The following is a 6,880-nucleotide window of genomic DNA, read 5'->3' as shown; positions in this document are numbered from 1 at the left end:
CATCACAGTAATGAAGAGTCATGTAAGACGATAATAATATCTTTTCAAGCCCCTACTCGAGCGTCACAATAAGGATAGATAGAAATTAATGATTAAAAGACCAACATCAACTCCCATTGGGGCATCACTATAATAATCTAGCAAGTCAATAATAATATTCACGTAAGCCCCCACATGAGGCATCATGAGAATAATAATCTCTCAAGTCAATAATAATATTCACATATGCCCCACATCGACAACACAATGAAATAACTATCTCAAAATATGAATCTCACGATAAGGTCTCCAACCCATGACATACTTTACATGAATGATTATCTATCCATCATAGTTTAAAGAAAGTTAAGTCATAACTATCTCACAAAATTGAATCTCAAGCCTGGGCCCTTCAACATAAAACCTTTCCTTTATGTGCAGCTTTAGAATGGAGCAAATCTATCAAGAATTAATCTATCTATCAAAGGAGTCTAAAGATACCATATTAGATACTTTCATTCCAGGTCCAAAAGTAGTTCAAAAATTGACCCCAAAGGAAGAAAGATAATACCAAGTTTTCATTAAAGAATTAAAATTTTCATACTTCAAAGAGGCTAAATATGAAAACCCAGCAAAAAATAAAATAAAATTGAAATCGATGTTGAAATCATTAAATAACTATTTTCTCACTTTATTGGATGAAACCCCAAAATCTAAGTTTTAAAGTTGTTTTTGAGATAAAATCAATGGGTAATGATTGAAATGAAATTTAGAAATTTACCTAACCACTTTTGATCTGTCCTATTTAAGGTCTCAAAGTCCAAAAATGATGAAAACTGAAAAATAAGAAATTTATTATTCAGGTGAACAATGACCCATGATCGCGACCTAACATATGCAATCACGAGTTCAACTATTGACCACAACTAAAATGCTCATTGCAATTATGGAAGGATCCACGTGACCGTGTGCCTACCTGACCCAAACCTCATAATTTCTGAAACCACCGCATTATCATACTGTAGGAAGACTTAACTCTTCATTATTTCAACCTCTAGCCTCGCAATCGTAATGAGTAAATGTCTGGTGTACCAACAACAGGACAAGTTTCAAAATATTCTAAACGGACCCTCGGGATCTATTTGGTGCCCCACATAATAAACCAATAATGCTACTATGCTAATTTTGATGTTCTAGGCTCAATGAAACCATTATATTTATCAAAAGAGGTCATTTTCAATAAGTTAGCCTCTATGATATCTTTAATCTAAATTTGACTAGTTCCTCATCTAATGGGTCAAAACTTAATATAAGGACTCAAAACCCAAACCTACTATTCTACTAATCTAAAATCAATATTTCGAATCTAAATGAACAAACAAAATCACCATCCAAAACTCAGATCTTAAAGTATTGACCAAAGTCAAACTAATTACTTATAAGGCTACTCAAAACCTCAAGCTCACTCAAATCTCTTAAGAATGCTTTGGGGACCATGTCAACCATACCTCAAACTCATAAATAATAGATACTGTTAAAAAGAGAAAAAGTCATAACATGGAAAAAGTTAAAGTTCACAACAAGGGTTGTTACATGAGCAGATAAAGTTCTTACAATGTCATTAAAGTTAGACCTTAATTATTTTATCATAAATATTAAAATCAGAGGTATTCAATTGTCTTCCCATGAATGCAAGTTCATTAGAATGAAGTTTGGCCTTTTGAGGAATTTGAGTAATAATTAGATCATTTTGTTTCAAATTTTACAATTGAATATGCAAATTAAGTAATCTAGTATTTGATGGAGAGGATAAGGCCACTTCTAAGGCATCCAAAATCTCTTTAGATATTTTCAGACCAATAGCGATAAAAAAGTTTCTTTGGAAAGAAAGACAATTAAGAGACTTATGATAAGTTGATCTTTTTATGTCCAACCTATGTAATATGGATTCGGCTTAGAACCATCTAATACTTCAAATAGATTTGACCTAGAACCAGCTGATCCTTTAGAACCATTTGATCCTTCAATAAAAATAAGAGGTGCAAGATAAGTCTTTGATCCATTAATAAAACCATAAAAGTTTTTCCCCTAGAGGAACATTACAACCGTGTCATCCAAAACAAATAATTTTTGTACATGATATTGATGAAAAAAGTGATGGACATGGTTAAGGAGATTTAATAAAGAAAAAAAGGATGCAGATGATGAAGAAAACATTGGCTCAGATACCATGCTGGAACACAACTAATAGAATATAATACAAAGTTGGATGATTGCTTTTACTCTATTTATACACGGTTGCGACATTCTCTCTCTCTCTCTCCCTCTCTCACTCTATCTATGTATCTATCTGTAATGCCCTGATTTTCTGAACCGGAACATTATACGATGCTTATTACCCCGAGGCACCACAAGCTAACCCATGACTGATATCTATACCTACATACTGTAATTCATGACATAATAATATGGAAAATATACACAATAGGCCATAAGGTTCAACTGAAATAATATAACATCCATATGGGCAAAAAATACCCAAAATAACTGAAAACTGAATCTGAAAGCTGAATCTGAGCATAAATCCAAAAGCCTCTAAGTACTTTCTGAAATAAGGAGTTGAAGGAACATGTCTCCAACTAACTCTGTAAAACTGAACTGAAGAAATAAATGAATAAATTAAATAATGACATCCTCGAATGAAGAGCACTCACTGCAACTCTGTATGATGAATACGACTGCTACTGCTAGTCTAGGACTCGTTCCTCTAAACCTATGGTGTTACATAAAAAGAAAGAACCATAGCGCAAATGCGTTAGTACAACTAGAGTACTGAGTATACGAGTGAGGTAGGCAAATGCAAGGATTTACATGTATGACTAATACTAGTGACTGACTGATATGAACGTAAGAGTACAAACATACATACATAGTAACTAAGATCATGAGTACGTGATGGATAAATCTATATGTTAATACATGGCTGGAACCATAGTTCTAATAACATGGATGACTGTATCTGACAGCCCTGAATCTAGTTGAACTCTCTGAGTTTCGTGCTATAACTAAATTTGACTGTATCTAATAGTCCTGGTATACTGATATCCAAAGAACTATCTGAGTTCATTTATTGAGACTGATACTAAAATTGTGGGAGGAAGTTATTTAACCGACATGCCCCATATGTGCCATTGTGGCTAAGATGGGGTCCAATCTCTGCCCTGATTGGAAAGGTGTCAATACCGCGCCACTGGTAAGAAAAACATATAAACAACCCTCATATAACAGTTAAATCTAGTGAGAATGGTAGGAACCCTCATATAACAGGTTAAGCCACCTCATCTACCCTCATATAACAGGCTGCGATGTCTCAACCTATGCTGGCTACATAGTTCTGGAATGCAAGGATGACTACTAAGAATCACACCCACATATACAGGTGAGTTCCCATCCTTGGGTTCACTCAGTGCTAACTCCTAATACCATTTGAAGAGAGTAAACATGATTCAACTGACTGTACATGGACAAATTAACTGACTTTCGTTGACTGACGGAGTAGTACTATTATCTGAAAGTTAACTGGGATCATGAGATTTTTGAGGTTTCCAGAGTCACATGACTAACTGAGTTCTATAGATTATAGCTTGACTGAGACTATCGTGACAACATGACATGGATCTAGGAACACAGCTTTGTTTTTCGGGTACGAATACCCCCAGGACTCGATAGAAGGAAACTGACCCATATGACATGACTTGATCACAAGATTTGAGTCCACAATTAATAATATCATAAGTAGGGGATATCATATTTCATATAGTTATTCAACATCTTAAACATTGTAGGGAATGCATGGATATATTTTGTGAGCATATTGTATATCTCCATTATTTTGCATGTTGCATACCACCACAATAGCAACACATGGAAAGCATGGAATTCATATTGAAGTATATAGCTAATACGAACCTGTCATTTAGACATCATAGAACCATACAAACATGAATTTCTAGCATCCTAAGCATTTTATCAAAAACCTTGCATGCATTCTTTAAGGCTTAGGTGAGTTTCATACTTGCACCATATTAAACCACCTAAAGTTCATGGTTTTCAATTAACAAATATATATATTCCATGAGAACACCTTTAGACATCACATTAAAACTTAAACAACAATCGTCAACATGTAAATACTTATATCAACACAAAACATTTATAAAATAATATTTAAAACATGGTTCTTGAGCTTTATGAACGGATTGGATCCATAGATGAACACTACGCATACCTTAAAGCTTGATCTTGAAAGAGATCTAATGTTTCTTAAGGTTCCTGAAGAAATCCTTAGGCTAGCCCTTGATTTCTATTGACTAGGGTTTAACCCCTTTGGGGAAGAATGTTCTTGTTCCTGAGGAGATAATCTTGAGAGGAAACCCTAATCTTGTGGTTGAAAGTGTATGAGAGCTTTTTGAGATGTTTTGACTAAAGAGAATGGAAGATAATACGTTCCTTGAGGGTTATAAGTCATAGAAAGTGAAGGAAAAGGACCAAAATACCCTTATGAAATAAATTTCCAGTTGCTGAAAATAATAGCTGACGATTTTGTGACAAGGCATCAAAAATGTGGTAAGCCTTCAAAAATGTTGCCACACAGAAGCTGGAATTGATGGTTTCTGCCTAAGTCTGACAACCTTTGTGGTAGAGCATCACAAATATGGTAAGATACCATGAATGTCATCACTTAGGAGCTGGTTTCTTCCTAAGGCTAACGACCTTCGTGGTAGGGCATCACAAATGTGGTAAGCTACCACGAATGTCGTCACACAGGAGCTAGATTCTGCCTAAGGCTGACGACCTTCATGGTAGGGCATCACAAATGTGGTAAGCTACCACAAATGTCGTCACACAGGATTTGGATTCTTCCTAAGGCTGATGACCTTCGTTCTAGGGAGTCACAAATATGGTAAGCTACCACGAATGTCGTCACACTGCTTCCATCCTGACATGCTTGAGTAAAATAGGAATAACTCTTTGCTCCGATATTGGATTTAGGCAAAATTGGTATCGTTAGAAACAAAATTCAATTATCTATCTGTTGATAGGTCATGACCTCAAAAATTCCATGTATAAGGAGAGATATTCTAGTTTGAAGTTGACTATACCAATATCCTTCTCAAGAATTCAATCGGTAAGGAATATTTTGATTCGTCTGATAACTGGGAGTTATTTGAAGCGTTAATATATATCTAACTTACTCATAAAACTATAAAATAACCATGATGTACTATGCATGATCTTGGTACATGGCTCTAATATTGGTTTGGATTTTTTGGGGTATTACAGTATCTCCCCCTTAGAAACATTCGTCCTCGAATGATGACTGCTTGAGAGGGGAGAAAAGATAAAATAAAGCATACACTAAACCTTCTCAACTGGCACATGATTTAGGGCTGAATTGAATTCTAAACTGAATATATCCCAACTGAACATGCATATCTGATGCATGATTGATAAGCTGAACTCATAAATATATGATAAGCTATGCACTGATACTTGATACCAATTTTATACTAGAATTTTGAACGTGTAACTGAATAAGCTTAAGGAAAATAGTGACCTCGAGCTAAGTCTGAGTTAGCGAAGAAAAGATGAGGGTACTTGGTTCGCATGTCTATTTTTGCTTCCTAAGTAGCTCCCTCCATGGACTGATTCCGCCAAAGAACCTTGACTAGAGGGACTTCTTTGTTCCTCAGTATACGAGTCTGATAGTCAAGGACTTTAACTATAATCTCTTCATAAGAGAGGCTACTCTGAATGTCAACGCTCTGAATAGGGACTACAACTGCTGGGTCACCTATGCACTTCTTGAGCAAAGAGACATGGAAGACTGGATGGACTGAGGCTAGATCTGAAGGCAATTCAAGCTCATAGGCTACCTTGTCAAAGCGATTGAGAATCCTGAAGGGACTGACATATCGGGGACTGAGCTTTTCCTTTTTGCCAAATCTCTTCACTCCCTTCATAGGAAAGATCTTGAGATAGACATAGTCATTGACCTTGAATTCAAGATCCTTTTTACGAACATCTGCATAAGACTTTTGTCGACTCTGAGCAACCCGGAGTCCTTCTCTGATCAACTGAAATTCTCTAAGGCATCGAATGCTAAGTCAGGCCATATGACTATGATCTCACTAACTTTGAACCAACCGATTGGAGACCTACATCTCCTACCATAGAGAGCTTCGAATGGAGCCATCTGAATATTGGAGTGATAGTTGTTGTTGTATGCGAACTCAATCAAAGGAAAGTGGTCACCCCAGCTTCCCTTAAAATCAATTGCACACGCCCTTAGCATATCTTCTAGAGTCTAAATGTTTCTTTCTGCTTGACCATCTTTCTGAGGATGAAAGGTTATACTGAGATGAACTTGGGTACCAAGACCCTTTTGGAAAGCTTTCCAAAAGTGAGAGGTGAACTGGGTACCTCTGTCTAAGATGATAGATAGTGGAACACCGTGTAATCTGACCAACTCCCTAATATAGAGTTTGGCACAATCCTCGGCTGAGTAAGAGGTACGAAGTGGAAGGAAATGAGCTAACTTGGTCATTCTGTCTACAATGACCCAAACTGAATCATGCTGATGACGTGTTCTAGGCAAACCCGTCATGAAGTCCATGTTCACTTCCTCCCACTTCCAAGTAGGCATAGTGAACTCCTGCATGGAACCACTAGGTGTCTGATGCTCTATCTTAACCTACTGATATGTAGAGGACTTAGCCACAAATTTTACAACATCCCTCTACATCCTACTCCACCAATAGATCTGCCGCAAGTCACGGTACTTCTTAGTGGCCACACGATGAATAGAGTACTGCTCATCATGCACTTCTGCAAGAATTTA

Source organism: Capsicum annuum, chromosome 5 (assembly GCF_002878395.1).
Source record: "Capsicum annuum cultivar UCD-10X-F1 chromosome 5, UCD10Xv1.1, whole genome shotgun sequence".
NCBI classification, from domain to species: Eukaryota; Viridiplantae; Streptophyta; class Magnoliopsida; order Solanales; family Solanaceae; genus Capsicum; species Capsicum annuum.
Note: the sequence above shows the minus strand (reverse complement) of the source record.